Below are 10,016 nucleotides of genomic sequence, written 5' to 3' on the forward strand. Positions count from 1 at the left end.
CCTCACATTCTTAATTCATGGCGTATGAAACATTTAGTAGCACAACTGCTCGGCGCAGTTTCCATCCTTAATCGATGCGAGGGAGTAAAGCAAACAAACCACGATTCATGAATCACTTCCTCCACCGATCCAGCCTATCATATCCTGAGACAAAGCCGTGGTCACGACAACATTACTAATATGGAATAATTGTGGAACTCCCTTGAAGCTAAGTAGCAGCTTTGCAGGTGTTTATTGAGATTAGAAATCAGCTTTCATACTTCTAATGCCTTCCAACCACTTTAAAATTGGAATGAGTAATAAGGCTGCTGCATTTCATGATTGTGCTTTTTTTTTTTAATTATGAATGCAATAAACAAAGGCTGTGGACAGATTTTGTGTGAGGTAATTACTTATTTGGGGCTTTGAAGAAGGAATGATGAGTATGGAATGGTTTTCAGCCTGTTGGTTGGTCTGTTGGTTGAAATATCTCAACAACTATTGGGAAGACTGCCATGAAATTTTCATTCATGCTTCCCAGATGATGAATCGTTCTGACAATGGCAATCCCCTTATTTTTTTGTTAGTGCCACCATGAGGCTGACAATTGTCGTCCATCCATCCATTTTCATTCACTTGTCTGGGGTCGGGTCGCAAGAGCAGTAGGCCAAGCAAAGCACCCCAGACCTCCCTCTCCCCAGCAATCCTTTCTAGCTCCTCCTGGGGGACCCCAAGGCGTTCCAAGGCCAGATGAGATATGTAACCCCTCCAGCGTGTTCTGGGTCTGCCCTGGGGCCTCCTACCAGTGGGACATGCCTGGAACACCTAACAGGAGGCGCCCAGGAGGCATCCTGATCAGATGCCCGAACCACCTCAACTGACCCCTTTCCAGGCAAAGGAGCAGCAGCTCTACTCCGAGCTCCCTCTGGATGTCCGAGCTCCTCACCCGACTGAGCCCAGCCACCCCAAAGAGGAAACTACCGTAAAACTCGGTGTATAAGTCGCACTTTTTTTCCCTTTTTTTTCATCTAAAAAGTTGGGTGCGGGTTATAGACTGGTGCGACCTATAGACCAAGGTAAATGCTGACATAGGTAATTTGACCCACAAGATGGCACTACGTGGCTAAAGATTTGTGACGGACATCATAGCCAGCCAGTGAACAAGCCGCCATATTGTCACAGAGACATGCTCCGACTGCTCCGACAGACACAAGTACAGACGTCCAAACATGTCTGTGAAACAAGAAAGAGCTACACTGCAGCGCAGAAACTTCACGTTGTGGACTTTGCTGAACACAATGGAAATCGCCACGCGGGAAGACAGTTTAATGTTGACGAGAAACTGGTTCGTGACTGGTGGAGAAACAAGGCTAAACTTGAGGTCATGGCGAAAACGAAGAAAGCTAATAGGGGGAGAAAATGTCTGTGGCCACGGGTGGAAGATGCCGTTCATGAGTGGATCGCTGAGCAAAGACGTAAACTAGTTCCTGTGTCAAAAAACATGATTCGGATGAAAGCAACTGAGGTGGCGAAAGAGTTAGGCAAGGCCAATTTCAGTGGCAGCGTTAGCTGGTGCGACAGGTTCATGAAGAGAAAGGCACTGTCACTTCGCAAAAGAACTCGCATTTCACAAAAGATGCCTTCCGGCTCAGCTCCCTATTCACCACGATCCATCTCACACTCCATTCTACAGTTACTCATGAACCCCAAGATACTTCAGCTCCCTCGCTTGAGGCAGTAACAATTATAGTTCTCAGTGAAATGTCTTAACAAATGGGTGGATTTTGTGATCCTTTACAGGGAAACTCCACCAATTTTACATTTTACATCTAAGTCTGTTTAAGTTTTCTTCCTGTCTGATCACTGTGATCCTGAACCGATTAATTGATGTTTTAACCTCTCAGTGACTTATTTTCTACAGGCTTTGACCATCGAAAATCATGAGGCATATCAACGGCATCGGCGGCATAACCAGAGGAGGGAAAACCACTCTCACCAACGGACTGATCAAGAACCTTCCCAACTGTTGTGTGGTACATCAGGATGACTTCTTCAAGCCCCAAGATCAGATTGAATTTGGTGAAGATGGCTTTAAGCAGTACGATGTCATCACTGCTCTGGACATGGACGCCATGATGAGTACGATTTATGCATGGTTGGACAACCCGATGAAGTTTGAGAAGTCTCGTGATGTCAGTAACACTCTGGATACTGAGATCGTCCCAAAGTCTGACCATAACGAGGAGGACACTCACACTTTTATTGTGGAGGGCTTTCTGCTTCACACCTACAGACCTTTGATTAATGCACTGAACCAATGTTACTTTATTTCCCTCCCATATCAAGAATGCACAAAGAGGAGGTGCTCTTGGAACTACATGGTACCAGGCCCCCCAGCCTCTTCGACAGCCTTGTCAGGCCAATGTATTTGAAACACAAGAACACCTATTTGTAACATCAAGAACATCTTTCGACTAGCTCCACCATGAGGCTGACAATTGTAGTTTAAAGTGAAATGACTCAACAACTGGGTAGATTTTGTTATCCTTTACAGAGGAACTCCACCATTTTTTCACATCAAAGTCTGTCTACAGGGCTTGGGGAGTTCTACTGCATATCTGAAAAACTTTTATAGAGACTTTTGTGACTCCAAAGGGAGCTATGTGAAATCTGATAAATCACTTGAGTGAAGATCAGTTGGGGCTGGAGATGACAAGTTAAAAATGAAAAGTATCTGGGAGTGTGGAGTTAAAAAGAAGAGAGCTTACTAGACCTCAGTAGCCTGCTGCCAATTTTTGCTTAAGGCTAGCAGCATTAGTTGCTACTACAATAACACACCTGAATCTCCAACTTGTCAGAACTGTTGGCAGTCAAGTTGCAAAAAAGGTATATTGTGACTCCCACAATGTTACTGGAGTGTAATGCTAAATTAATGGAGCAGTGGCCATCCTGTGCAATCATCAAGTTAAATATTTCCATTTGTCCACAAACTAATGACCCTTATATCAGCCTCAGCTTGTCTTTGTGTTTAGTGCTTATTATCAAATGCTAGCATGCTAACATGTTAAACCAACATAGTGAGTATGGTAAGCACTACACCTCTGTAGTATGTTAGCATTGTCATTGTGAGCATGTTAGCAAACTGAAATTAGTGGTCATGGACTTTCCACGTCCACATACGATGTGCAGGGTAACACAGGTGCATTGGTTGTTGACGTTCTGGGACACCTTGTCAACTTCTGCCGGTTACAGGCATTGTCTTCTTTCAAAATACACTGCCATTTTCACAGGAAATTTACCGTTTACATACAGTCTCTTTCAAAATAAACGTACTACATCAGTACAACATTACAAAATGACGTTTTTTCTCCTTCGACAATAAACACACATGGTTGGGTTTAGGAAAAAAAGAACAGGGTTTGGTTTTATAATCTTACAGGACACGCACACCGCTCTCCCGTGTGAACGTCGGTTTTTGTTGGACCCATCCACCACATCGCCCACCCACCCCACTCGGATTTAAACCACCTTAACGCCGCTAGGCACTGTTAAACTAAAATGGCGTTCAGCCACGTATCATGCCAACGTTAAAGGGCCGCTTTCTTCGCTGGTGACTGATGCCACAAGTCGCTGCCCAAGCACCGGATTTTGACGATTTCGGAGTGAGACCAGGTTGCCTTTACACCTTGCATTAAAATCTGTTGTGGGTAGTAGGACTGCAATCTGATAGTGCTTTAACACATGACAGTACAGGTGTAAATCAAGGACAGACTAGGATCCTCTCAGCCAAACTACCACCGGAGGATGCATTGGGACCATATTGAACACATACAACATACAACTACTTGCGCAGAAATACATAATCGTGCTTGACTTTTCCAAACCAGCGAGGAAGCAGCCATTAACCAGTTAGCGAGCTAGGCTACTAGCAAGAAAGCAGCAAGAAAGCTTACAGATATTCAAGACACTCATGGATAGAGTTAAGACAAGACCGCACTACTGGCTAGAAAACCAATACTGACCAGTTGGAAAACATAGTACCTCTGTCTCGTACCCACTGGATAAGAGACATTCTTTATTTTCTTAGACTGGAAAAAAACAGACTTTCATTATGTAGATCCTCCAATAAATTTGGAAAAATATGGGGCCCATTCTTCCAGTTCGTTAAGAGGATTTATTTTCCACTTATTCCTGATTGAAGCAGCTTTTATGGTTCAGAGCAGTTTCATTACTATGTTTGTTAATGAATGGGTGACGTGCTACTCTACTGTCCACTAATGTCTTTTACGGACGAAGTTTATTGTTAGCTGACTGATGTTTTTTGTCCCTTTTTTATTTTTATGGTTGTTTTGTTTTAATTTTCTTCGTCTTTGTGAGCTGTTTTGGGGTTTATCAATATTTCAGTTGTCACTTTTTTTAATGTCTTTGTAGGGAATATCACCTTTTAACTTTTTCTAAGTGCTCTGATGATACATTTGTTTGTTCATGTAAAACCCAATAAATAAAGGCAAAATTTGGCAATTCATATGCAACCAAGCCATTTCTGAAGCAATGGCGAAGCAAATGGTGGAGAATGGCTACAACGGTTCGATTGTTTGAGCTGGACAAAGCAAGCTGATGTCATTGTTATGTCAGTGTGGACAATGGAGACACGTGTTAATACAAGGTGTATATCTAACCAGGTTAAGCCATATCTAAATACAATAGAGATACAATAGGCATTTGAATGCAAGGTATAAAGGAGGTCTAAATGACAAAAAGTTGGCATTAGCACCTAAACAAATCATTGTTATATTTCAGTGAGCTTTCATGTCTAATTTAGAACAACAAAAGAAACGAGCAGCTCATACCCTATTATTATTACAGGCTGTGTGATGACTGAAACTTCACTATTAAATGCCATTGTTTGACAATCAAACACACAATTGTACTTGATTTGTTCTGAGTTATTATTATGATTTGTATTTCCAGTGGTGACAGCGGTCATAAAGAGGTTGTGCTTGCTTATCATTTCTGGAAATATAAAGCAATAAAAAACATACAGGCACTGACTGTGTGGGAGCAGATGCAAGGTAAAAATGTATTTATGATTACTTTGTATTCCACTACAATGCGTATGCAGGTGGTGTTCTTCTGTTTGACAATTTCATGACTGCCGTTATCTTGAATGGTCATATTTGGCTGATTCATGTGCAAATAAAGTAAAGAAGAGCCACATTTGAGATGGAAAAGTGAAGGAATTTAGTTGATGCTGTCCCCCAGGATTCCTATCATAGCAGGTTGGTGTGATTGGTTCCAGCCCAGCGCTGCCTGGGCCCATTTAGATAATAAAATGGCCCGCAGTCTCGGGACTCATATATACAGATGCAAATGCTGTGTATGCACACATGCACACACAAATAGACACATGCAGATAGGAAGGAGGACAATATTTTCACAGGCTCATGTGCACGGATGGTCCAACGGGCACAAACTTGCCTCATCTGAACTCTCAGGGTGGATTTGAATCGATTTCAGTAGAGGAAAGAAGGCAGTGGTAGCTGCCTCCATCTAGTTTAAAACTGCTACACACGGTGAATACACTCTACTATAAGGTCTTTCTCAAGATCGACTTGCCAGGAAATTGTGCCACTGCTTCACCTTCGTAATAGTTTGCTGTTCGAAAAGTTTAAAAATATATATTTCTCCCTCCCCCTCCGCTGGGAAAGTAAGGAAGAAATCTCTGTAGAAGGGTGAAAAGCATCACTGAGGTCTCATGAATCATTTTTAATCTTGTTAGGAGCTGTATAGGATGACCTTTCCCGGTGCGTCTGTGTTTACCTGCCAGCCGCTGGGTCTATTGTGCAGTTTATAGGGCATGCAGCTCCTACACACTGTTAGTCAAGACTAAGGTCAGAATGAGTCATTTTCTAAACCACTGGGTGTGTGAGTGGCCTCATGAGTGCACACATACTGTACAGCAGCATTAGGCCACGCTCACACACACCTGGCTGGTAGAGATGCAGGGGATGGTTCGGGTTACTGCACCAGGGTTTGCAAGAAAGCTACAAGCCCTGCACAATGATTGAAAAATTGATAAAAAATGAGTAGAATAAGGGTGCTTTAACATCAGGGACCAGGCCCGAATCTGAGTTCACTTGACCTTGAAGTCCTTTTCCATTGTGATCACTGAAGTGTGAACGCTGTGGGCACAATACACCCAATCGTGCCTAAGTCCACTTGAAAAGTTGATCTAGAGTACTGTCTAGTGTACTGCAGTATGGTACGTATCAGGTGTGAATACCAAATGTACCAAACACCAAAATGGACTGCTGCTTTAGGTGACTTCAAGTTTTTAACCGGTTATGAAACAGTCTTAAATTAAAAGTCATGCCACTATCTAAGACAGCAGTGCACCCTGCCGCCAACAGACTCAGATCCGGCTTCGCTGCAGCTTTTAACCTGCAGTCAGAGCCCAGGGAGGTGGCAGAGAGCTCCACGCCCATGAGCAGTAGCTCCTCCCCCAGCCAGGAGCAGAGCTTCACCTCATGCTCCCCTGGTCCCTGTTGATGACGGTCCCCAGAGCAGCAGTGTCCGTCTGCAGCGCCCTTTTCTACACTATAGTACAACAAAAATGTCACGTAGATGATGACGCAAGTCGGGTATGGAACAGCTTCACTAATGTGACATCTGAGCAGTGGGGGAGTGGAGGGGGGGGCAATTGTGCTTGGGCATGGTACGTACCTAACATGAAAAGGAATGGAAAGTGTAATCAATTAAACTGTCTTAGGGTAGCTCTTCTTTTTCATCCAAGACTGAATAAACCAAACTAATTGTTGCTAGCATTTTTAGGGTTTGGACATTTAAGAATAGTCTATCTTACACTATAACACAATGAGGAAGTATCTGCCACTTTTATTTCTTAATATCACTCCTTTGGCCCTTCACAGAGATCCAGGGTCCTCACAGGATGGATCTTAGTGACTTTTCCTGTAGTGACACTGTGAGGTTAGTTCCTACTGAAATGTCTCAACAACCATTGGATGTTTTACCATAGAAGTTGGTACAGATATTCATGTTCCTCTCAGAATGAATTGTAACTTCGGTCATCCATTTACTCTCCAAATAGCATCATCATCAGGTCAAAATGAAAATATATCCAGCTTTGGTTTAGGACCAAATACCTGAAAAACAGAGATGGATTCAGCTATACTTTGTGTTTTGTGCTAATTACATTAGCATGTTAACACACTTAACTAAGATGGAGAACATAGTAAGATTTATGAAGTTAGATTTGTGTCTTTATTACATGCGAGAAAATAAATGACATGAGAGAAAAAAGAATATTTGAGAGAGAAAGTTTTCACACTGATAGCAAAAAAAAAAAAAATATTTGAGACTAAAAAAAGTTTTGAGAGAAAGTATTTTGTCATAGAATATATATATATAAAAAATTTGAGATTTAAAAAATGATTTCCAAGAAAAAAAACTCTCTCTCAAAAAACTTTTTTTTACTCTCAAATATTATTTTTTTGCTATCAGTGTGAAAACATTTTCTCTCAAAAAAATTGTTTCTCTCAAAACATTTTTCTTCTCTCTCTTAAAACCTAAGTCTTTGGTCTCGTGTCAGGATTTTGCTTTCGCTACAAAAATAATTTCATGGGCGGGGCCACGTTCCTATTGGCCAGTCTCAGTAGAATTGACAGCTGGGTGAGGATCGTCTTGGGAGTCGAATTCAACTGAATCGTTCATCCACCATGGTCGATTTACCAGCATAGATGCGCTGCGTTATTTGGGAGCGAAGACTCCAATGTTTGGGTAGGCCCAGGCTATTTGGCCCAGGCTATTAATTGAAGTTTAACGGTATACCTGCCAAACATTAGCATGTTAGCTTGATTTACATTAAGATTAAACTCCTGCTGTGCCTGAATAGTCTAACAAAGCTACTGGCATGGCTGTAGACTTTTAGCTGTGTTACAACCAAGGGGTTATCTATGGGTCTGAAAAGTGAAGCCAATGACTTCAACCTGCATTCCTTTTAATAACTAGCAGGGGTCTCAACCACTAGTTTAAAGTATTCATCACCACAGCATGATGTTCATTCTGTATATCATGATCCAATTTAGAGTAAAATCGATAATATAACTTCAGGATGTTGCTACCTTGTGACTGACAAGTTGCTACCACTGTGCCATTTATAGCGTTCTTTGGTTCTAAGTCAGATCAACCATTTTCTCCTCCATAGTCCAAATGTAGTCACTTCTGGCTCCAAAAAAGACGAAAACTTGAGGCTTGAAAATGACAGCCCACAAACCAATGGGTGACATCATGGTGGCTAAATCCACTCCTTGTATACTGGCTATGGTTAAAACAGAGAGACACTGCAATCGCACACAAAGTCTGTGAAAGGTCCCAAGTGATTAAATGTTTCAGCTTGAGCAAAAAAAACCTAGCCCAGAGATGAGAGGCAAAAAGAGACAGACGGACTTTAGTTCCTGGTAAGTTCTGGGATCAGAGGCTGAACTTACACACACAAAGACAGACACATGATCATACATGCGGTCGGAGCATCTACTTCTAGCCAGCTTACTGCTACATGCTAACAGTCGGTATATTGGCTTTGGTTTAGGGCAAACTAACAGAGGCTGCACAAACGGTCCACTATGCAGAAGTGATAACACCTGACTACCTCAGCAAGGTACCTAAGGTTTGGTGTGCCATTTTCCACACAGCAAGTCAACACTCAAAGCACCACCAGAATCGGCTCATTATTATTCACTGGACAACAGATCACAGGTTTGCAGGCAAACGCATTCGAACACCGCTTGCTCCGATAAACACATATGTGTATGGCCTCTCACAAAGCAAGCTGCATGTCACATATCTGACATTTTACGTCTTCCACGACATTTTGCTAAAAGCTTCCAATCACAGTGCAAGTACGTTATAATCAAAGCACTTTAAGAGAGCTCTTGCTCCTGAAACTGTGAGTAATCACAGGAACAAGGCATTCTTCAAAGATGTATAAACAGGCAATCTTCTTGCTGTGTGAGATTGGCTCTGAGGTGTGATTCTATGAATTTTAGAGGACAATTTTAGTTAAATTGCCACATGTTTATTTTTAGTACAAGTACCCGGAGTTATAATCAAACCACTCAACCTGGAATTTTCTGCACCATATTCTAACCGTTTGGCACAGAAGAATCCCTTGTTACCATCATGACAGACAGTCTGAAGCATCTGTGATAACAGTGGCTGCCTTTAGATGCCATTCAAGCTGTTTAAGCCAAGTTATTCCTCTTTTTATCAACCTATAGCAGGGCCTTTTTTGAGTGGGCCCACTGGAACAAACTGCACTTAATCCCCCTAAGACACATGAAACCACTTTCTCCACACACATGCTCACAGAACATCCCTCCATTTTCTTTACTGATGTCATAAATCCCATCACATCCACTTTAATTGCTCCCAATTTCTGCCGCTAATTGACATGCAATGTCTTCAGATCCATGTCTAAGCCAATGCTGACTGCTTCTGACCCATGCAACGGTCCATTTCCCACCCCCACACATAAGGTTGAGCCTTGCACATCTTATACCGTGAGATGTCAGCTCCAGCTGCCTATTCACATCCTGAAAACTATTCTACTGAATGCACAATAAAACAAGCTTTGGTTCAAATTCAGACATGACCCAGTTCATCCCACGGCAGCAGAGTTGTCTTGTCTCAGACTATTATACCTCCTGTAGCCAAAGGTTTGCTCTTGACCTTCTATACAAATGTTTTGTTTTTCATTTAGAGGAGCCGACTTTCAGTCCGTGAATACAAGAAACTATTTGGTGACTCTCACTGACCAAGTGTTAAAAGAATTCAATCTGATCCATAGATTAAGTAACAGTATAGTGGGATATGAGAGGTTATGTCCTCTGGATCTGATTTACTTTTTTGTTTTGTTTAAAAGAGCAGTAGGTAAGGTGACCTATTATGCTATGACATTTTCATTGACTTGTTTTTTGATGACATAAAATGACTTTTTATGACCTCTTTTTTCATGACAT

At 42.0% G+C, this 10,016-nt stretch overlaps 1 pseudogene; it reads left to right on the forward strand.

Moving 5' to 3' along the window:
- Window positions 1–1,919: 1,919 nt before the first annotated feature.
- LOC126385257 (nicotinamide riboside kinase 2-like) lies at window positions 1,920–6,528 on the forward strand (annotated as a pseudogene).
- The last annotated feature ends 3,488 nt before the right edge of the window (window positions 6,529–10,016 follow it).

Source organism: Epinephelus moara, chromosome 23 (assembly GCF_006386435.1).
Source record: "Epinephelus moara isolate mb chromosome 23, YSFRI_EMoa_1.0, whole genome shotgun sequence".
Taxonomy (NCBI): Eukaryota; Metazoa; Chordata; class Actinopteri; order Perciformes; family Serranidae; genus Epinephelus; species Epinephelus moara.